This window comes from Phocoena sinus, chromosome 4 (genome assembly GCF_008692025.1).
Source record: "Phocoena sinus isolate mPhoSin1 chromosome 4, mPhoSin1.pri, whole genome shotgun sequence".
Lineage (NCBI taxonomy): Eukaryota > Metazoa > Chordata > Mammalia > Artiodactyla > Phocoenidae > Phocoena > Phocoena sinus.
This window is the reverse complement of record NC_045766.1, coordinates 9,158,205-9,181,487: the sequence shown is the minus strand read 5'-3', so window position 1 is coordinate 9,181,487 and position 23,283 is coordinate 9,158,205. Positions and strand designations below refer to the sequence as shown.

General features: G+C 37.9%; 1 protein-coding gene across 3 annotated transcripts in view; it reads right to left on the bottom strand.

The window, feature by feature from the left end:
* Positions 1–23,283, bottom strand: part of TBC1D5 (TBC1 domain family member 5) — a 548,194-nt gene that overhangs the window by 166,746 nt on the left and 358,165 nt on the right. The gene's annotated exons all lie outside the window — the stretch shown is intronic.

Below are 23,283 nucleotides of genomic sequence, written 5' to 3'. Positions count from 1 at the left end.
TTAAAGGAACAGCATACCTTCTTTCTTCCTGGATTAAGTGTCTGCTACTGAGGAGCTAATCTTTGTGGCTCAGCTGGTTGAACAGCCTATAATTCAGCAGCATATTGGAAAAGTGTCCATGATTGGCAATTCTCACCTTCACTAAGCTGGAGATGGAACAGCTGGGGAGAGGGCAGTGGACATCCTTCACTGACTTCCTCTCCTGGCTCAGGCTAGCCCTGATCTGACCGTAAGTAAGGCTGCTATGAAAAACACCCAGGATCTTCACTTAACATGTATTTCCTGAAATTCAACTGTGTAGCAGGCACTGTGCTAGGCCCTAGATGGGATGAGATGCTGACAACTTTCAATGATTAACATGGAAATTATCCAAAGTAAAATTCTAATTCAGTCAAAGCCCTACCAATCTGGGTTCCCACGGTCACTTTGTATTTTTCTGTGCCCCCTCCCCGCTAAGTGCCTCAATCAACCAGGGTATGTTCAGGGAATGCAAACTAATTGGCAACATTAGCACAATATAGTTAGGAAGGTAAAAACAATTTAAAACACCACTAAATACATTTCAAAGTCAAGTATTAACTGTTTTTGGATTACCCACCATTTGGGATTATATGTGCCCTGGTTCCTGTCCATTAATGCAGATAAATGAAGAGTGGAATGTATCTGCACGGGGCCCAGCTGACTTACAAGGGGGCAGGAGTCAGTGAGGGAGAAGGGCAGTCAACACCCACATAGCTCAACTCAAACCCTCACAGTTACCTTTCTCTAGTAATGGAAGCAAAATGGGAACAAAAGAGGGTTAAAGAGGGGTGGGCTACTCCACTTTATCCCTGGCTCCCTAGCTAACAGCTGAAGTTTAGTGCCCAAACAACTTTACAGTCAACTCTGTGTGTGTGTGTGTGTGTGTGTACATTTAAAAAATATAGGGACAAATATACACCAAGCCAAAAGAAAATGCATTTTCTTATGCGTAGACTTCATAATTTATAATGGCAAATATCATGCATTTATATGACTTTTTTGATTTCTAGAAGTACTACCAAATACATGATCTAAAAATTAGCCTTAACTCTCTAAAAGTGGTATTTCTTCAAGTGGTCTGTGGAATATAGGCATTAAAATCACCTGTGGGAAAATGCATGTTTCAGAGACAGGTGATGACTTCGTTGAGCCTCCAGTACAGAATGATGGCTCCAAACAGGCAGGGCAGGCACCCGCATGTTACAGATGTCCAGAGGTCCCAACAGAGGTCCATGGCCCGGCCTGAGCACACCCCAATCAAAAGCAGATTGTAGATTTAGACAATGATACTTTAGCTCCAAGCTCAGTGTTCCACCTACTTTTTTATAATCCTCTGAATTCTCCTCTATAATTCCTAAAGGATATCTAATTCAGATTTATATTTTAAAAACACTTCTTCACATTCATGTCTGAGTCACAAGACTCAGAATGCACAGTAACTACTCTTGCTATCTATCACTACCACAAAACTTAGTGGTCACTAAGTTTTTCTGAGTACAATACAAGAAATGGAGCTTTCTGAAGGACTTACTTTGATAAATCATGATCAGCTATTTCACTAGCACTCCAGTTACATACAATACAGTGGTAATTACAGCTACAGGACCCTAAAAGATTTAGAGTGTTTCCTTTCAAGGAAACTCATTAAGGAAACTATAGAGAACTAAGAACTTACAAAGAAAAATTAATTGCCACTTTTGGTCAGCCTATTTTAGAAAGACTTATGAGGTCTAGATTGTACATTGGGCTAACAGAGATAACAGAAACTCGGTGAAGTCCGGCTTACTGAGGGCATCATGGTACATAATATGTTCATAAGTTAATCTGCTCGTAAAGCAACTCACATATGAAGCACAAAAACATCCCGTAAAACACTTTAAATTTATTTTTATCAACAATACTCATTTCCTTTCCACATCAGCTAGCAGTTACTGCGGCTGAGAGCTGGTTCTGAGAAGCTACAAATCCACTATCTCAAAGGCAGAAATGCTGCTCTGGCCACAGCCTCCTGTCTTACCAGTGTTCTCACTTCCAAAATTCTTCTATTTCCTGTGAATTACAGTGAAAACTATGTGGGGTTATTATTTTGTTAATTTTGAATAACTTTTTGCAAGGTGAAAAGTAATTTTAACATGTAACGGGACATACAGTGAGAAGTAATTTCCCTTACTATTCCTTGATCCACTCCCTCCAAATCCACCTGCCTAAGTGCAGCCAATGTGCTTCCATAACACAGAGGCACTTTTAGGTACGCAAACGCCTTTTAAAAACAGACATGGGAACATACTAAACCATGTATTTTAAAATTTAACAATATGATTGTTAAAATGGAGAGCATTCCAAATCAGCATTTATAGAAATACTTTATCCTTTTTTGTGGTTGCACAGTATTCCACTGAGTGGATGTATCATGATTCAACCAGTTCTTTTACTTTGATGGCATTTAGATTTCTCCCTTTGTTATTACACATGTCTCCTCTGTATGGGTCTTTGTGCTTGAAAGCACAGTATATCTTGGAAAGAAGGAAATGGTTTACTTCATGTTACCTCAACACTTTAGTTTGATTTTAGACTCTTTGATTACAAAGAGTAGAAATGAATGATCTCAGGAAAAAAGGGGGCATTTGGGAACACAGTAAAACAGTAGTTTTCAAAGCGTGGTCCCTGGACCAGTAGCATCAGCATTACCTGAGAATTTCTTCAAACTGCAAAGTTTTGGACATTCCCCACCCATAGTTACTAAACCAGAAATCCTGGCAGAATTTGAACAAGCCCTCTGGGTGATTCTGATGCAAGCTCAAGTTTGAAGCCCCTACTTTAAGAGTTACATAACAGAATACAGTTCTGGGCCCCAAAGCTATCAGGGACTAAGAAAGTTTCAGTGACCTCTTTTTCCATCTCTCTCAGGCTACAGGGAGGTCTCTTTTCCCGGGCAGAAATTTTATTGTAATATTGTCAAATTTACCAAACTTTTTTCTTTATGGTTAATGGGTATTTGAATATTGCACCTAAGAATATAAAAATAATAATTTTATTCCAGTTTTGTTTATATCACTGATCTACCCAGAATTTATTTTGGTGCAAAAATAGAGATACAGTTTCATGGTTAACCAAATAGCTAGTTAGTTCTAAAAACTGTACTATTAAATAATCCATTATTTTTCTATTGATTTGAAATTCTGCTTTTATCATACATGAAATTGCCATATGTACTGAGGGTCCTATATGTATTGACCCTTTACCAATTCCAAACTGTTATAAGTATGGTATCTTTACAACACATTTTAACAGGGGATGGGGCTAATGACAAATTTATACCAGAACATTCCTGGCTATACCTGAATGTATAAAAACAAATTTTTTGTAAATAAAATTTTATTTATGTTTGCTTTTTAAATTGAGGTATAACTGACATAATATTATATTAGTTTCGAGTGTACAGCACGATGGTTCAATACTTATATATACTGCAAAATGATCACCACAATAAATCAAGTTAATATCCGTCACCATACATAGTTATGACTTTTTTCTTGTGACTACAACTTTGAAGATCTACTCTCCTATCTACTTTTCAACATGCAATACAGTATTATTAACTATAATCACATGCTGTATGCTGCATTCCCAAGACTTATTCATTTGACAGCTGGAAATTTGCACCTTTTGTCATTTATTTTTAATTTGTACATGTATATTTTCTATTTTTCTATTTTATAATTTTAATGTTTGTTACTTATTTTCCCCCAAAGAAAGTTTGTACGTATACTAGTTCGTGTCATTTATGTTTTCTTATCGATTCATAACTTCTAGTTTTAATTCCTTCATTTTGTTTTCTTTAGATTTATTTTGCTGTTATTTTCCTCACTACCTGAGATGAATGTATGATTCACATATTTTTATTCCTTTTTTGTTTAGTAATTTAAGAGTATCAGACTAAGAACTTCTAAGAGTATTGTTTTAGTCAAAATCAATAAGTTTTGATCAATATACTTTAATTACCATTAATTTCTAGAAATTATACAATTTCAATTTTGATTTCTTTTTAATACGAGAGTAAAGATTTTTTTTTTTTTTTTTGCGGTATGCGGGCCTCTCACTGTTGTGGCCTCTCCCGTTGCGGAGCACAGGCTCCGGACGCGCAGGCCCAGCGGCCATGGCTCACGGGCCCAGCCGCTCCGCGGCATGTGGGATCTTCCCGGACCGAGGCACGAACCCGTGTCCCCTGCATCGGCAGGCGTACTCTCAACCACTGCGTCACCAGGGAAGCCCAAAGAAAGTTTTAATATTTTCAGTGATAGGTTTGTCTCGGGGTTGTTTTCTATTTTTGTTATTAATCTCAAGTGTTGTCGTCAAAGAATACAACTTTCTACTATGTGAAATTTACTGAAGCTTTTCTTTGTGGCTACTTTAAAAATAAATATTCTATGGATACATTAATTTCATTCTCTGTTTCTAGTATATAGAGTTCGATATATATTACCTAGGTCTGACATTCAATGTGAATAGTTAGGTTCTCTACATCCCTACTTTAGAGTGAGTTGGCCTGATTTACCATGAATGAGGAGAGGTACAAGTCATTTAGTACTACCGTATTTCTATGTATTTCTCCTTATAGTTTCTGCAACTGTTACATTATAGTCTGAGGGGCTTTTTTACGAGGGGGCTGCGGGGAGGTATACAATGATTAAAGAAAGCTCTTCATTATAAACTGTAAACTTTTTCACATTCATAAAATGTTCTCATTTATCTCATTCAATGCTATTTGCTTTAAATTCATTTGTCTGATATGAATATTATTATACCTCATTTTCATTTGCTTTTTTTAGTATGCCTGTGCAAATTGTTTTATTTTCAATCTGTTTCAGTTTCCTTTGCTTTAGAGGTGATTTTCTTAGGGTAGGGTTGGTTTATTTTATTTTTTAAAATAATTTCCCTTTCAGACCTTGTTGCAATAACTGATATGACACATAAAACTGGATAAAATATATGAAACACGCAGACATAAGAAAACAGGCAGCACAGCACCATGATCCTTAATGTAAGGGGGAAAAGAAAACAAGGGGATCTCTGTAACTGGTTTTCTGCCTGGAAGTACTTTTGAGAACACATATCAGGACGGGGAAACCCAAAGCAATGTGCATTGGTCTTGCTGGGTTGAGAAGACAGAAAGGCTGAGGGAAGTCTGCAGGATATGTTATCTTTAAAGGAGAAAGTTATACAGAGAAAGAAATCAGAGGTCTGCACCAGGGGATCTCCTTAACTTTTTCGCTGAATACTAAGTTGTGCACATGTAGGGTAAAACTCTAGTAGGCTCAGCAAAGAAAAACTACCAGAGAAAGAACTCCTACTGGGGAGTGTAAAAATTGCAAGAAGGTTTTACAAGGCTGGGAAACATCCACGTTCTGACTAAACAGGCTTGAGAGGAATTGGCGTATACACAGGGAATCCAGTGGAAATCCCCAAAGTGCCACGTCTTAGTAGTAGGGCTAAACTGGCCCTTGGGTAGAGGATACATTAGAACCATACTTTAAAAAAAAGTCTAAAAACAAGTATCAAAAAGATCAAGATGATCCAAAAGTAAATTCAACATTCCTCTAAAGGAAGACCACAAAATTCAGAAATTCAACAACATAACATTCAAAGTGCACAGCATTAAAAAACCCCACAAATGATGAGAAAAAGTAGTGAAATGTAACATACAACTAAACAACATACCAGAAAGGAATAAGACCAGTTTTACACAAATTCTTCCTAAAAATATGAAAGATGCAGAAACTCATATTGAAGCCAGCATTACTGAGGTCCCAAAGACAGAAAATGCAGACCAATATCCACCACAAACATAAGCATGAAGATCCTTAACAAAATATCGTCAAGTTGTATACAAAAGGCAAAGAGATAAGACAGGAAGAAATAAAGTGATCTTTAACTGCAGATGAAATAATTTTCAAACAAAATCCCAAACAATCTATAAAGAAGCTACTCAAGCTAGTAAGTAACTTCAGAAAGGATACAGGTCAATATACCAAAATCAGTTACATTTTTACATACTAGGAATGAACACCTAGAAACTGAAATCAAAAGAATCAGCACCCCCAAATCATAAAGTATTGGGTTGGCGAAAAAGTTCGTTCGGTCAGTGAATACGTTGTTCAATAAAGTTCTTCGTGAAAATGAAAAATGGGTCTTTTGTTTTTACTTAAAACCGAACTAACTTTTTGGCCGACCCAATATTTAGGGATAATAAGTGTAATATTTATAAGCTGAAAACTATCAAAAAATAATGAGAGAAATCAATGAAGACCTAAATAAATGGAGAGATACACTCTGCTTATTGGCTAGAACAGTCAATAGTGCAAGATGTCTGTTTTCCTAAAGCTGATTTTATAGACTTAGTATAATCATTATCAAAATCCCAGCAAGATTTCCAGTGAAATTACAAGCTGGTTCTAAAATATGAATGGAAAAGCAAAGGATTAAGAATAACCAAAACAATTTTAAAAAGAAAAAGCAAAATTGGAAGAGTCCTACTACATAATTTCCATAATTTCCATTATTACCTAGATCAACAGAACAGAGTACAGAGTTTGGAAATAGACCTACACATATTTTCAATTGATTTTGCTAAAGATGGTAAGGAAAGTCAATTGTGAAAAAATGCTCTTTTCACAACCAATTACGGAATAATTGCACATCCACTATAAAACAATTAAGCTTAGAACTATATTTCACACTTTACACAAAAATTAACTTAAACTGGATAACAGATGTAAAGGCAAGAATTGTAAAATGTCTTGAAAATAAGTAAGAGAAAAATTTTTGATATTGATATATGCAAATATTTCTTAGGATATAGAAACTCTAACCATAAAAGGATAAAATGATAAATTGACCTTTACCAAAATTAAAAATGTCTCTTTGAAAGACACTGTTAAGAAAATGAAAACATGGGCAACACATTGGGAGAAAATATTTACAAAATATGTATTGAAAAAGGGAATATACAAATAACTCTCACAACTCAACTGTAATAAACAAATACCTCAATTTTTTAAAATCACGAGATGTCAACAGGTACTTCACCAAAGAGATGTGAATAACAAACGTATGAAAAAATACTCAAAATGGTTAATAATTATGGAAATACAAATTAAAACCACAATGAGCTACCACTACATAATCACAAGAATGGCTTTTTAAAAAAATGACAAAACCAAGTGGTGACAAGGATACAACTGAAATCCTCAAACACTACTGGTGGAATACTCATTTTGAAAAGCAGTTTGAAAGCCCCTTGGCAGTTTCTTATAAAGTTAAACATATATTTACCAAACAAACCAGTGTCCATATCCTTGATATTTATCCAAGAGGAGTAAAAACTAAGTTCACATAAACAGCTGTACATAAATATTTATAGTGTTTTTTTCATAATTGACTCAAACTGCAAAAACCCAAATGTTCTTCAACTGGAGTAAGAATAAACAAACTGTGGTACACCCAAACATGGTAATACTACTCCGTAATAAAAAGCAATGTTACCGATACAAGCAACAACATGGATGAATCTTAAATGTCTTACGATAAGTGAAAGAAACCAGACTTAAAAAGCTATATACGACATGATTCTGTTTATATGATATTCTAGAAAAGGCAAAACTATAGAGACAGACTGAAAATATCAGTGCTGGCAGGGACTGGAGTTGAGGGAGGGAATGATAACAAAGGGGCGTAAGAGAAATTTTTTAATTGAAAAATTACTTCTAAGTACTGACTGTAGCACAAATGTATGTTTTTGTCAAGCTATACGTCAAAAAACTTAAATCAAAAGAAGAAAGATACAAGCAAACTGAGTCACAAAGACCTTGAACACTAAACAAACAAAACCCAAAAGGTCAATAAGTAAATAATGAATTTTTTAAACCCCCACCCATGTTAGTATTACAAAGTGGGGAAAAATGGTGAAATAGATAAATTCTGTGTGACTGTACTCATTTCCTAGAGCGCTAGACATGTAAAGTGTAAGGAGGAAATTTGAGGAACATTAAGTAATCTCATGGAGATATGAACAGGTACTACTACACAAAAATATACTTTATAGATGAGGGGAAAATTTGTTTTGATAGTCAGAAGACTGATAAAGAGAAAACCTGAAATAACTATTCCAAGACACCAGAGCTGTGTTCTATCTAGACAGGGACACTGGAGGGTAAGAAATGACAAAGTCACCGCCACTTTGGTGGTACTTCAAATTCTGGTGTTCTCCAGTAAGCCTGTATTATTTACCTCCCAGAGTTCTCAAGTGGCTATCCCATTTATTCTGAAAAGATTTTTAGCTGCGTTCAGTGGCAGAGACAGAGTAGAGTGTGCTTGCTCCATCTTACCTAGAAACAGAACCTCTCTACTTGAATATTATAAAAAGTCATCTCAAACTGAAAATATCCAACACCAAACTCCTAACCCTCTCACCACTTTTCCTAACTCAGCAAACAGCAACTGCACACTTCTAGTTGCTCAGGGACCAAAAAACTTGGAACTTCCTTTATTTCTTTTCCTCTCATACCCCACATTTAGTCCATCAGCAAATCCTTTTGAGTTTTATCTTCAAAACATATTCATAATCTGACCTTTTGTCACCAATTTTAGTGATAGTATCCCAGTCTTCCATCTTGATACCAACTTTACTGATGCTACCACCATCATCTTCTACTTTGATTAGCCAAATATTCATTTAATTTCTAAAATTAGTCTTTCATTTAATGAAAAACATACTTGAGGACATTCAGAAGCACCTAAATACATAAAGCGTATATTAACAAACATAGAGAAATAAATTGACGGTAACCCAGTAATAGTAGGGGACTTTAACATCTCACTTACATAAATGGACAGATCATCCAGACAGAAAAATCAATAAGGAAACACTGGCCTTAAATGACACATTAGATTAGACAGACTTAATAGATATATATAGAACATTCTACCCCAAAGCAGCAGAACACAAATTATTCAAGAGTACTTGGAACATTCTCCAGGAGAGATGAAATGCTAGGCCACAAAACAGGTCTCAATAAATTTAAGAAGACTGAAATCAGATCAAGCATTTTATTTGACCACAGTGCTATGAGACTAGAAATCACCTATAAGGAAAAGAAAAAAAAAAGAACCACAAACACATGTAAACTAAACAATATGCTACTAAACAACCAATGGGTCACTGAAGAAACTAAAGTGGAAATCAAAAGAAAATGGAAACACAATGATACAAAATTTAAAGAACACAGCAAAAACAGTTCTATGAGGGAAGTTTATAGCAATACAAGCTTACCTCAGGAAACAAGAAAAATCTCAAATAGGCAACCTAACCTAACACCTACAGGGACTAGAAAAAGAAAAACAACAACAACAAAAACGCAAGTTAGTAGAAGGAAAGAATTCATAAAGATCAGAGCAGAAATAAATGATATAGAGACTTAAAAAAATAGAAAACTTCAATGAAATTAAGAGCTGGTTCTTTCAACAGATAAACAAAAGTGATATACTTTTAGCCAGACTCATCAAGAAAAAAAGAGAGAGGACCCAAATAAATAATATCAGAAATAGAAAAGGAGAAATAATAACTGATACCACAGAAATAGAAAGGATAAGAGATTATTATGACATTATATGCCAATTAAAGGGACAACCTAGAAGAAATGGATATATTCCCATAAACATACAATATCCTAAGACTGAATCAGGAAGAAACAGAAAACATGGACAGACCAATTACCAGAAATGAAACTGAATCAGCAGTAGTAATTTAAAAAATCTACCAATAAACAAAAGTCCAGGACCAGAAGGCATCACAGGTGAAGTGTACCAAATATTTTAGGAAGAGGTTAATGCCTATCTGTCTCAAACTATTTCAAAAACTTGAAGAGCAAGAAACACTTTGGAACTCATTCTACAAGGCTAGCATCACCCTGATACTACAGGCAGAGAAAGATACCACAAAAAAGAAAATTTAAAGGCCAATATCACTGATGAACATAGGGGCAAAAGCCCTCAACAAAATATTAGCAAACTAATATTTATGAATGCAAGACTACATTAAAAGGATCATATACCATGATCAAGTGGGATTTCTCCAAGGGATGCAAGGATGGTTCAATATCTGCAAATCAGTCAATGTGATACATCATATTATCAAACTGAGGAATAAAAATCATATGATCATCTCAGTAGACACAGAAAAAGCTTTTGACAAAATTCAACATCCATTTATGATAAAAACTCTCAACAAGGTGGGTGTAGAGGGAACATATTTCAACATAATAAAAGTCATGTATCACAAGCCTTCAGCCAACATCATATTTAACAGTGAAAGATGAAAGCATTTCCTCTAAGATCAGGAAGAAAAAAAGGATGCCCACTCTCGCCACTTTTATTCAACAAACTATTTTAAGTCCTAGCCACAGCAATCCAACAAGAAAAAGAAATAAAAGACATCCAAATTGGAAAGGAAGAAGTAAAACGGTCACTGTTTGCAGATGACACAATATTATATAAAGAAAATCCTAGAAAATGCCACCAAAAACTATTAGAATAAATGAATTCAGTAAAGTTGCAGGAAAAAAATTAATGTTCAGAAATCTACTGCGTTTCTATACACTAACAATGAACTATCAGAAAGAGAACGGAAACAATCCCATTTACAATTGCATCAAAAAGAATAAAATGCCTAAGGAATAAATCTAACAAAGGAGGTGAAAGATCTATACTTGGGAAATTATAATACACTGATGAAAGAAATCAAAGTCAACATAAATGGATGGAAAGAAATGCTGTGCTCATGGACTGGAAGAATTAATGACTATACAACCCAAGGCAATCTACAGATTCAATGCAATCCCTATCAAGACTAATGACATTTTTTTTACAGAACTGGCACAAAAATTCTAAAATTTGTATGGAAACACAAAAGACCCCAAATAGCTGAAAAAACCTTGAGAAATAAGAGCAAAGCTGGAGGTATCATGCTCCCTTATTTCAAACTACACTACAAAGCTACAGTACTCAAAACAGTATGGTGTTTGCACAAATACAAGCACATAGATCAATGGAACAGAACAGACAGCCCAGAAACGAACCCACACTTATACAGGCAATTAGTCTATGACAAAGGAGGCAAGAATATACAATGCAGATGTACACTGCATATATAGCCTCCTCAATAAATGGTGTTGGCAAACTGGACAGCTATATGCAAAAAAATCAAACTGGACTACTCATATCATATGCAAAAGTAAACTCAAATTGGATTAAGGACTTAAAGGTAAGACCTGAAACCATAAAACTTCTAGAATAAAACACAGGCAGTACACTTCTTGACATCAGTCTTAGCAATACGTTTTTAGATCTGTCTCTTTAGGCAAGGGAAACAAAAACAAAAATAAACAAATGGGACTACATCAAACTAAAAAGCTTTTGCACAGTGAAGAAAACTTAATAAAACAAAAAAGTCACCTACTGGATGGGAGAAATATTTGCAAATGATATACCTCATAAGGGGTTAATATCCAAAATATAATATCCAAGTGTTGGCAAGAATGTGAAAGAAAGGTAACCCTTGTGAGCTCTTGGTGGGAATGCAAATTCGTGCACCCACTGTGGAAAACAGAGTGGAGCTTCCTCAAATAATTAAAAACAGAACTACCGTATGATCCAGAAATTCCACTTCTAGGTATTTATCTGAAGAAAATGAAAACACTAATTCGAAATGATATATGCACCCCAACGTTCATAGCAGTATTATTTACAATAGCCAAGATATGAAAGTAACCTAAGGGTCCATCAACAGATGAATGGGCAAAGAAGATTCGGTATATATGTATACAATGGACTATTACTCAGCCATAAAAAAGAATGAAATATTGCCCTTTATAACAACACGGATAGGCCTGAAGGGTATTATGCTAAAGGAAAGAAGTCAGATAGAGCAAGACAATTACCATATGGTCTAACTTATTATATGTGAAATCTAAAAAGCAAAACAAATGAACAATTATAACAAAACAGAAACAGAGTCACAGACGCAGAGAACAAACAAATGGTTGCCAGAGGGGAGGGAGGTGGGTGAAACAGGTGAAGAAACTTAAGAGGTACAAACTTCCAGTTACAAAATACATGAGTCACAGGGATGAAATGTAGAGTATGGGAAATCTAGTCAATAATAACATAATATCATTGTATGGTGACAGATGGTAACCAGCCTTATCATGGCGATCATTTTGTAATGTATAGAAATATCAAATCACTATGTTGAGTACTGAGAACTAACATAGTGTCCTAGGTCAACTACAATGCAAAAACAAACAGACAAACCCACAGGAAAAGAGATCATATTTGTGGTTACCAAAGTTAGGGGGTGAGGAAGGAGGAATTGGATGAAGGCAGTCAAAAGCACAAACTTCCAGTTATAAGATCGTAAGTAATAGGGATGTAATATACAACATGATTAATATAATTAATATAAATGTTAAGAGTTCTCATCACAAGGAAAAGTACTTTTCTTTTAGTTTGTATCTATATGAGATGATGGATGTCCACTAAACTTATCGTGGTCATTTCATAATGTATGCAAGTCAAATCACTAAGCTATGCACCTTAAACTTATACAGTGTTGTATGTCAATTATACCTCAATAAAACTGGAAGAAGAAAATTTGAGAGGCAAATATATGCCAACTTCTGTTATAAATGGTGAGGTTTTGGCAGTAATCGAGACAGATAAAAATATCTTCATGGATCTTATTTGGTAGTAGAAAATTACTTCTAGTAGATAATGATTAAGATTTCAATACCTTCTTAACTGATTTCTTTGCTTCTGCCCTTGTCTTCCTACAGTCGATTCTCATCGCTGATTGTAAGGAGATCCTTTCAAAAGGTAAGTCAGATAATGCCATGCCTCTGCTCAAATTTCTCTAACAGTGTATCATTTCAGAGTAAAAGCCCACAAAATTACCAGCACTCACACCCATCCTTCCCATCTTTCTCCTTGATCAAGCTAGAGATCAGTCTCTCTCACTTAACCATTCATCTGCTATTTCTTAAAATTCCTCTCCATATTAGATATCTCTCCTATGAGTTTCAGACTTACATGTACAGCCTTTTGGTCACTGGGCCTCAGCACCTGGGTATCTCACGAGTACCTGATACTCAACATGTCCAACACTGAACTCATTTACCATCCCCCCCCAAATTTGCTCCCACTCTGCTCTCCATCTCAGTTGCCCAAGCAAAAATCAAATATTATCCTCATCTCAACTGACATCCTCCTCCCCCATCCCACGAATCCTGTGCCCTGGTCTCTGTGATAACACACATATGGCCACCTCTTCCCCTACATCTCTATTCTCTTCCCCCTTACTATAGACACTCTCTATACTGCAGATGCTCACTAATCATCTAATGACTCTTTGCATGAGAGAACTTAAAAATAAAAAGTAAAATGTAGTCTATTCATTCTCAAATGTTTATTAAAAACATATCATATACACCGGGTCCTATTCTGTGTGCTAAGGACATAGCAATGAAGGAGGTAAGTCCCTGCCTTCCTAGAGCTTACACTGTAGTGGGGGAGCCAGAATGTAAACCAATAAATACATAATAAATCGTAAGTGCTATTAAGAAAAATAAAGTGCATAAGGGGATAATGAACCACAAATAAAGTGAGGGAACAAGCCATGGGGACATCTTAGGGCGAGTAAGTGGAAATAATAGAGAAGCAACAGCAAGTGCAAACGCTCCATGGTCAGAACAAACTTGACTTGTTTAAGGAAGTGTCTGGAAGAAGAGGACAGAGAGGTGAAGGGGCCACACGGGATCGCACGGGCCACAGCAGGGAAGGGCTCCGGGTACCATTCCAAATGTGATGGTGCTTGAGACCGAATGTTTGTGACCCCACAAAATTCATACATTAAATCCTAACACCCATGGTGATGGTATTGGGAGGTGTGTCCTCTGGGAATGGAGTTAGTTCTGCCTTCACAAGTGGGATCAGTGTCCTTATAAAAGAGATCCCGCTGAGCTCGCCTGCCCCTTCTGCCCTGTGAGGAAACGAGGGAAAACGGCCATCTATGAACCACCAAACAACGAATTGGCCAGTGGTTTGATCTATGAGAGAACTATGAGAGAGAAATTTCTGTGGTTTATAAGCCACCCAGTCTTATGGAACTCTGTTATAGCAGCCCGAATGAATTAAGACAGATTGGATGCTCTTGGAGGTTTCTGAGTAGGAAACTGTTATAATTCTATTTCTATTTAAAACAGGTCACTGTTGCTGCTGTGAAGAGAAGAGGCTGTAGGGAGACTGGGAGGAAAAGAGGGAGCCCAGTTAGGAGGCATTTGCAACAGTCCAGGTGAAAGATGACAGAAGACCGGGACCAGGGTGAGTTGGCCTGGTGGAGTTTGCAAACAAGTGGGGGAGATTCTGGATATATATATATATATATATACTTTTTTTAAAAAATTATTATTATTATTTTTTGCAGTACACGGGTCTCTCACTGTTGTGGCTTCTCCCGCTGCGGAGCACAGGCTCCAGGCGCACAGGCTCAGCGGCCATGGCTCACGGGCCTAGCCACTCCACGGCATGCGGGATCTTCCCGGACCGGGACACGAACCTGTGTCCCCTGCATCGGCAGGTGGACTCTCAACCACTGTGCCACCAGGGAAGCCCTCTGGATATATTATGAAGATAGGGCCATTATGATTTGTTGATGGATGTGGGATGAGAGGGAAATAAATCCAGATGATTCATCCCTGGGCTTTAGGGGAGCCAGTGGGTGCATGTTGGTGTCATTTTATTTACGGATGGGAGAAGACAGAGAGCAGAGAAGTTTTCAGGAGAAAACCAAGAATGTAGCTTTGGACATGTGAAGTTAGGGTCCTGTGGCTTTCCAAGTGATGCTTAGGAAGCTAGGTATGTCAGATTAGATCTCGTAAGAGGAGAAGCAGAAACTGGAGATACCGCTTTGGGAGTCATGAACTTAGAAATGACATTTCAAGCCACAGGACTTGTGAAATCACCCAGGGAGATAGAGAAAAGAAGAGGTCTGAGGACTGGGTACTCTGAGGTGGCCATGTCAACATTTAGCAGCTGGGAAAGGAAACTGAGCTGATGAAGGAGATGGAGGAGAAACAGCCAGTGGAAGTAGGAGAAAAACCAGAACGGGGTATTCCGGAAATCCAGTAAAGAGAGTATTTCAAGAAGGATGTAGAAATCAGTGGTTTCAAGGATGAGAGGCTGAGTAAGAAAAGGAATGAAAATTGACCACTGTATTTAGCAACATGGGGAAAAGTGGTTAGAGGAATGGGGCAGGGGATAGGAGGTGACAGCCAGAGAGTAGTGGGTTTAAGAGAGTGGAAGCTGGAGAAACGGAGTTGTGCTGCCCCTCTGCCCTTTGCATGAGGAGCTTTGCTCTAACAGCTGGTGACAAATAGGAAATAGCTGGAGAGGGATTCATGTTCAAGGTGGCGTGTTTCATGTTTGTTTCTTATTCCTTCAGATGAGACAGAAAAGACAGCATGTTCAAATACCAATAATGATACAGTAGACGGGGACTTACTAGAGCAGAACTGAATGGACAGAAGTGCAGGAACAAATCTTTGTGTAGGAGACAGTGGGACCCCGTGCCTGAGCAGAGAGGTAAGGGCAGTTTTGAAGAGGGCAGGGAGAGACGAAACAGACTGAAGGATATGCCTGTGGGAATGTGAGCAAGTTCCCTTCTAGGTTCTCAGTGAAATACACAGCAAGGGCGTGGGGACATGGGGAGGCGGGGGGCGGCTGGAGGGGTGTTAGATGCTTAAGAGGACAGGAAATACTGGAGGGCTGCTCCACAGTGCGAGGACCCACTTGAAGAGAGGTCAGTAAGTATGGCTGTTTTCGTCTGGCCACCTTCAGCTGCTCACTTACAGGCACCAGTAGGGTTTGGGTTTTGTTAGTCAATGACACAGAGGGAGGAAGGAACAAGGGTGCTGTGGGTAAATGCTCGGGCGTAATTAAAACGAGGGAGCACAGGAGGAGCTGGGGAATTGAGGACACTAGTGGAATAAAGGACAGTGGAAAAGCAGTGGGGTAAATGAACTGGAAATCAGGCTGGAATTGGAGATATGATCATGGAAGGGGCGGGAACAAGTCAGAGAGAAGCAAGTTTGAGGTGGATGTTCTTCGGGTGGTACAATTACTGGAAATAAAGAGATTATTGGCATGACCACGAGAGTAGGCAGCTGGAGGTGAGGAAGTAGAGGAATAACTGAAGGGCAGAGGCAGATAAGACCTGCCTCAGAAACACTGACTTTAGGAGCCACCGGGAAGTTTGAGGGAGTATTTTCTACTCATCATCCACAGTAGCTTTAGAGATTCAAAGTCATGCTAATTCTTGGCATATGTTTAGACTTTGGTGATTAACAGAGGAACTACCATTTATTGAAGACACTTGTTTTGGATACTTTATGGAAGTCATTTTCTTTTAAACTAATACCCGCTCTAGGGGGCAATCATTATGTCTTCATTGTACAGATGAAGCAGCTGCAGAGCTAAAAAAAATGGTGGGGTCAGGATTAAAACCTAGAACTGCCTGACCATAAAACTGAAGACTCTATCTCTTGATTGGAGCCCTTAAAGAAAGCCTAATTCTTTTTTTTTTTTTTTTTTTTCTTTTTGCGGTACGTGGGCCTCTCACTGCTGTGGCCTCTCCCATTGCAGAGCACAGGCTCCGGACGCGCAGGCTCAGCGGCCATGGCTCACGGGCCCAGCCGCTCCGCGGCATGTGGGATCCTCCCGGACTGGGGCACGAACCCATGTCCCCTGCATCGGCAGGCGGACTCCCAACCACTGCACCACCAGGGAAGCCCCTAATTCTTAAATATAATCTCATTTACAACAGGAAATACACCTTCCTTGTTCTAAGGATTATGGGATCTGGTCTTTCATTTCAAGATCTACTAAATCCAAACACTGAGACCTTGGTAAGTCATCTTTTGATATAAATCTCTACATAGATGTTTTTCATATTTCTATAGAATTGTACCAAAAGGGTTCAGGACAAGGGAGAATTTTCCTCATTTTTCCTTTCAACATTTCGAGCTCTTCTGAGACTGATACTAAAATGGATAATTGGAGCTGATAATTTTTTTATTCCTCCCAAAGTGATCTGACTTTGCGTATTTAAAGCAAACACTTCACTCAATTTTACAGGGAACAATCCTCAGATAAAGCCCAGATAAGCTAGTCAGCTTAGAAATAATACAAAAACCTTTATAAAATCAATTATCCCTTTTAATCAGAATAAGATGATAGAGATTTGAATTTGGTCTAAGCCTTAAAATCTGAGTACATATACTCAAAAGATAAGAAAAGTATTTCTTATAAGATCATTTTGAAAATGGTGGATATGAATTTCATTAAGTATTTTAATGGAATGTATTATTAAACGTAACTTGACAAGTTATGGTCTTATCTGACATGGGGCCCATAGTAAGTTTTTTTCTGTCAAAAAGATGAAAGATAAGACTCAAATATAGCTGTTACTTGAAATACAGATAACTATTAACAATGTGTAAGGTCACAGTATGTGTATTTCATAGGTGATATCTTTCTTTTTTTTTTTTTTTCTTTTTTTTGCGGTACGCGGGCCTCTTACTGTTGTGGCTTCTCCCGTTGCGCAGCACAGGCTCCGGAGGCGCAGGCTCAGCGGCCATGGCTCACGGGCTCAGCTGCGCCGTGGCATGTGGGATCTTCCCGGACTGGGACACGAACCCGTGTCCCCTGCATCGGCAGGTGGACTCTCAACCACTGCGCCACCAGGGAAGCCCTCATAGGTGACATCTTTGAGTTGATGTTTCCATAATCCTAAAAACTTTTTGCCCTGACCCATTTACTCTCTCATTGGATCTTTCTGGTGGTCAGGGCAGCAGTGCAATGAATGACTCTAAACTAGAGTGAGAAGGACCCATCTAGGACTCCCACTAGCAGGGCCACAATTCCCAGACTGAAAAATACAGAAAACCACTCCCTGGTAATTACTGCTCTACCTTCTCTATCACCAAAAAGGATTATTAATGCCTGCTTGCATATTTAACTGTTTTAAATGTCATAGAACACACATTAAATAGTCATGGGTCCTGCCTGCTGGAGTAAAGAATCTAAACAATGACCTTTAGGAAGTCTACAGAATCCAGTTTGAATTTTAAAGAATATCAAATTATGCAGGATGGATTTCAGCTATTATGTTGGAGAATTTAAGTGATAGTTTTCCCCAAAGACAAAAAGAGTTGAGATGTTATCTAGACAGAAGAAACCAAATGCATATTCATACTTAATGAAAATCTTATTTTGGCACAACGAGCTTCTCAGAAGAGTTTTACGAGCTGCTAATAAAATGTCCAAATAGGTGTTGCAACAAAATAAGGCTCATGCTGACTTCTTCTCTTGTTTTCTATGCCCTTATTCCTATGCTGCTGAACAGTATAATATTTACAGATATAGGTCACTTTCCATCTTCAAAGAGCTTCAACAGCATATAGCCACCATTTTTTCAAAGCTTAAAATGTGTCAGGCGTGGGGCTAACAGTATACATCCATTAACATAGTTTATCCCTTTAACAGCCAAATGAATTATTATTATTCTCATTTTACATTTCAGAAAACTATGGCTTGACGAATTTGTATAACTTGACAAACATAGTAAGATATGGAGAGAGGAGATTCAAGCCTAAAGCATGTGGGCTTAGCCAGTCTGCAAGGGCTTTGTAATGATATGGGCAGTAAGTAAAGTCTAGAAGATAGGGGAGAGAATTTGGAAACAGGGAAGCTGCACATATCTACTTTTATGAAAACAATTACACTATGTTACTCAATCCGTTAGGATTGCATTTGGTTGCAAGTAAGAAAAAAAACAGTGTCTTAAATATGAGGTTTATTTTTGTCTCAGGAAAGAGAAGGACAAAGTATGTGCTTGCTGGCTTTGGGTCTACAGCTTAAAGATGTCAGGGCTGAGGTCTCTGAATTCTCTTTGGCATTCACTCATAGATGCAAAATGGCTGCTGCATCTACAGCCATCACATAGGAAAAAAGAGAAAGTGATGAAAGGAAAGGGTGAGGCCTATGTCTTGAAAGAAAATCTTTGACATAAATCCCCATCAGAGAGGCTGGAGATTAAATATAATTGGCCTAAACTGTGTCACACTGCACACCTGAACATAGGTACAGTAACATTCCAAAACCAACAACAAAAATATCCAACAAACTCTAAATCAGACTTATTTTAGTAAGGAAGAAAGGGTGAACGGAGATATTAGGTGGGTAAAAAGCACTGTCTGCCACATTTAACAGGAAAAGAATTTGGAATAGTTGAGTTTCATGACAAATGATGTACATCACATATAAATAACTTTGCAAGAGAGAAAACATACTTAATTATTTTAGTCTTAAAAGTACAGAGAAGGTGATTGGCTACCAAGAATCTATTCTGGCCTCATTCCTTCCTAAACGAACTTAATTTAGTCCAGCCATGCACGTCTCCCCATCGTTATTCAGAAGAAAGTTGATAGCATCCCTTGCTCTGGTGGTCAGTGGTTCTCAAACACAGTATGCACCAGAATTATCTGGAAAGCTTTTAATGACCCAGATGGCTGGGCTACCCCCCTAGAGTTTCCAATCCAGTGGGTCTAAGGTGGATCATTTCTAACAAGTTGCCAGGGAATGTTGACAATGGTGGTCCAGAGGCCACAATTTAAGAACCACTGCTCTAAAGGCAGGCTCCAGTTAGTCTGAGGTAAACAGTATATGATATTCTCTTTGGAAACCATTCTTGGTTTGGGGGTAGGCACAGATCTAATTTGGTTGATTTGGATTGAAAGGAACTGTTGTTTTGTATTTGATGAAAAGGTGCATTCTCTCTCTCCTGCTAGGCTAGAGCAAGGAAGGCTGTAGCTCCCAAATCATTTGTGAATCCAAGAGAATGGGTCGTAAGATACTGACGATTAGGTTAAATAGAAAAAATACTTGAGTCCTTAATTGAGCCCCTAGAGTCGCACGCAGCACCACTAGACTTCAGCTGTAGGAGACAATTAAGTTCCTTCATGCCTGAGCCAGTCTGAGGTAGGGTTTTCTACAACTTGCTGCCAAGTGTATCCTGATTGTAAATTTGAAGTTTAATGAAGAACACAATTACACCTTATTTAAAGCAGGTCATGAATAGACAAAACCTACACGTAACTCAAGCTTCATTTTAGACATTGGCTTAATATTTTGCTCCACACCAATTTTTTATCATCACTGTTAATGAGCACCAAAATGAAGTTTCATTTTTTTCCTTGTCTGTCCCCTATCTAATGAATAGTAAAAAGACAAAGTAGGAGAAAAGTAAAAGATCTAAATCATTTTATCCACAAAGTGAATAAATAATCATTAATTGAGTTGACTGAAAGAAAAAAATCAGATTTTTTTTTTTTTTCTGCTGTCTTATCCTAATATAGTCTCTATACTTTGCCTCTCACCCCATCCGGAGTGAGAGGCAAAGAGAGGAAAAGAAAAGACTCATTTAATTAAAGAAACTGAGTAACACAGTGATTTTAAATTTTGTGGCGTTCAGGGATCACTAACGCAAAGATTTTTGGCCGAGGTAATTCTGAAGTTATAATAAAACAGTGTTTCTAATCAGTTATTTTCATTTTGGGATTTGGGGGGATAATTTTAACCAAAGACACAAGAACATCTTAAATTTTAGAAGAATGTGGTATGACTTATCTCTAGTTAAGGAATGCAATGGGACAGAAAAGGGCAAGGAAGACAAAAATTGAGATGGCACAGAATTCAAAGACATGACTACTTGTATATATTCAACAATAATTAGTGAAGCTGTTTAACAATAGACAGCTCCAACAGCCATTTCCCTTCATCTGTTTGTCTAGATGCTTCTGTGCCACCACCAAGCCGGTTATCATCAATCTGGTGTCTCTCCTGTTCGGTCACCTCCTCACGAAGCAAAGCAGCCCGAGAAGCTCTCTTACTTAGAAGGACTGTGACAAACACAAACGAATTCTCACTCCACTATTAAGATGAAGGAATGGATATTAGCTTATAAATGACTGAAGTAAGTATATTTCAATACTAACAACATGAAAATATAAGTTCTGATGGTGATATTAAAGATGGCAATATTTACTTCATCCATAATTGAAAGACATGCTCAAAATAGCTCATTTTGGGAGCACTATTACATAGTATCTGCCTGAGACGAATTATGCAAATACTTACATCTTGTAATTTATTCAATTGCTTTCTAATTCCTCATTTTCTTAACTAAATTAGCTAAAAGGGGAAATATATGACCAAAGAAATGAATGTCCATCATCCAAATTAGTGTACAATGAATTCATCTTTCAAACTATAAGATCCAAGACGGGCAGACTTCTCTTCCTGCCTTAAAGGAATACTGCCTATTTAAACGGAGGCACAGGGGTTTCGGTGGTTTCACTTAGATACGTGCGCACCTACAGAAGCTCACACAAAATGCACCGATGGCAAGCAGTTAAGTTATTAATGAGCCAAAGTATTTCCGAGGAGAAGATGGCACTGGGCAATACAGCACTGAGTGTGCAAGTGTGGTTGTGTGAGACCCCTGTCTGCAAAGTGTGTGGTGGAGACGAGCAAGGCCGAGGCTGTTCCTAATTATTCCAATTATCATGGCACACTATGAAAACTTGATTAATAACACTGAAGATATTGTTGTGGCAATTAGCCATATGGTTGTGGGACTTTATTCTGTCATGATGTAGCCATTAGCATCTACTTATGTTTGTCAGAACAGTGCATCCGTGACAAGCTGAAGTTCCGCTCACCTTGCCGAGTCCCCTGTGAGCATCACTAGAGCTCTGTTTACTCCTAGGAGCCTCTTGCCCGAGTAAATTTTTCATGTGGCATCCGGTTTGACTGGGGACAAATGTCAAATAGCTTATGTGACGACCCATCAAGCTAAGCTTTCTCTGAAAAACCACTTAGTGACTTGTGTGTCAAAACAAACTACTTGAAGAAAAGAATCTGACCAGTAATAAGTGGTCATCTATGTCGCCCTACATATTTCCATGGTTAGTAGAAACTGATCTTCACATACTGGCATTCAGAAATCTGTAAATATGACATTAGAAAGGATATGTGTATATTCACATACACACACCATATAGCAGAAAATTTACCACCTATAATATCTTGCATGACATCTGCAGTGAATTTATCTAAGAGAACTGAGGAGATAAAACTTTTATTCATGGGTGAGGAGATCACTTTAAGGGAAAAAAAGAGGCAAGGATGCTGGTCACCACCTAAAATGAATACTAGAGAGAAAACAGTCGGGGGCCTTGCAGCAGAGGGCTAAGAAGATCAATTTTAAGGAAAAGAAACTTTAAATTTAAAATGGAATGAATGTTAATGTGAGAAGCAGAACATTATGTTTATTTAGTACGAAAAAGTAGTCTTGAAATAGTTGCTGGCAGTAGCAAATTTGTCAGACAGTTCTTCTAGAAACTAGTGGGATGGTAAACAGTTCCCACTGTGTGTTTACAAGCCCTCAGGGCAGCCCAGAGCTCCCAGATGGAAGTGGGGGCTATGGGCACACAAGGGGGCAGGAAGAACCCTATGTTTCTATCTCATGCTTGGGTCCCCTCCACACTGGGGACGGGTCTCAACATGAAGGGACCAGGCAGCTACCCAGTTGGTGCCTGCGAAACTCCAGTCTGAGAAGTTCACAGTGAGGAACGATTTGCAGCAACAATGGATAGACCTAGAGATTGTCACACGGAGTGAAGTAAGCCAGACAGAGAAAGACAAATACCACATGCTATAGCTTATATGTGGAATCTAAAAAAAGGGTACAAATGAACTTATCCACAAAACAGAGTTACAGATGTAGAAAACAAATGTATGGTTACCAGGGGTAAGCGGGGAGGGGAAGGGATAAACTGGGAGATTGGGATTGACACATACACACTACTATATATAAAATAGACAACCAACAAGGACCTACTGCATAGCACAGGGAACTCTACTCAATACTCTGTAATGACCTATATGGGAAAAGAATCTAAAATAGAGTAGATAGATGTATATGTGTAACTGTACACCTGAAACTAACACAACATTGTAAATCAACTATATTGCAATAAAAATTTTAAAAAGTCTATGCATGAAAACAGCACGGGGGCAAACAGGGCCTTCAGG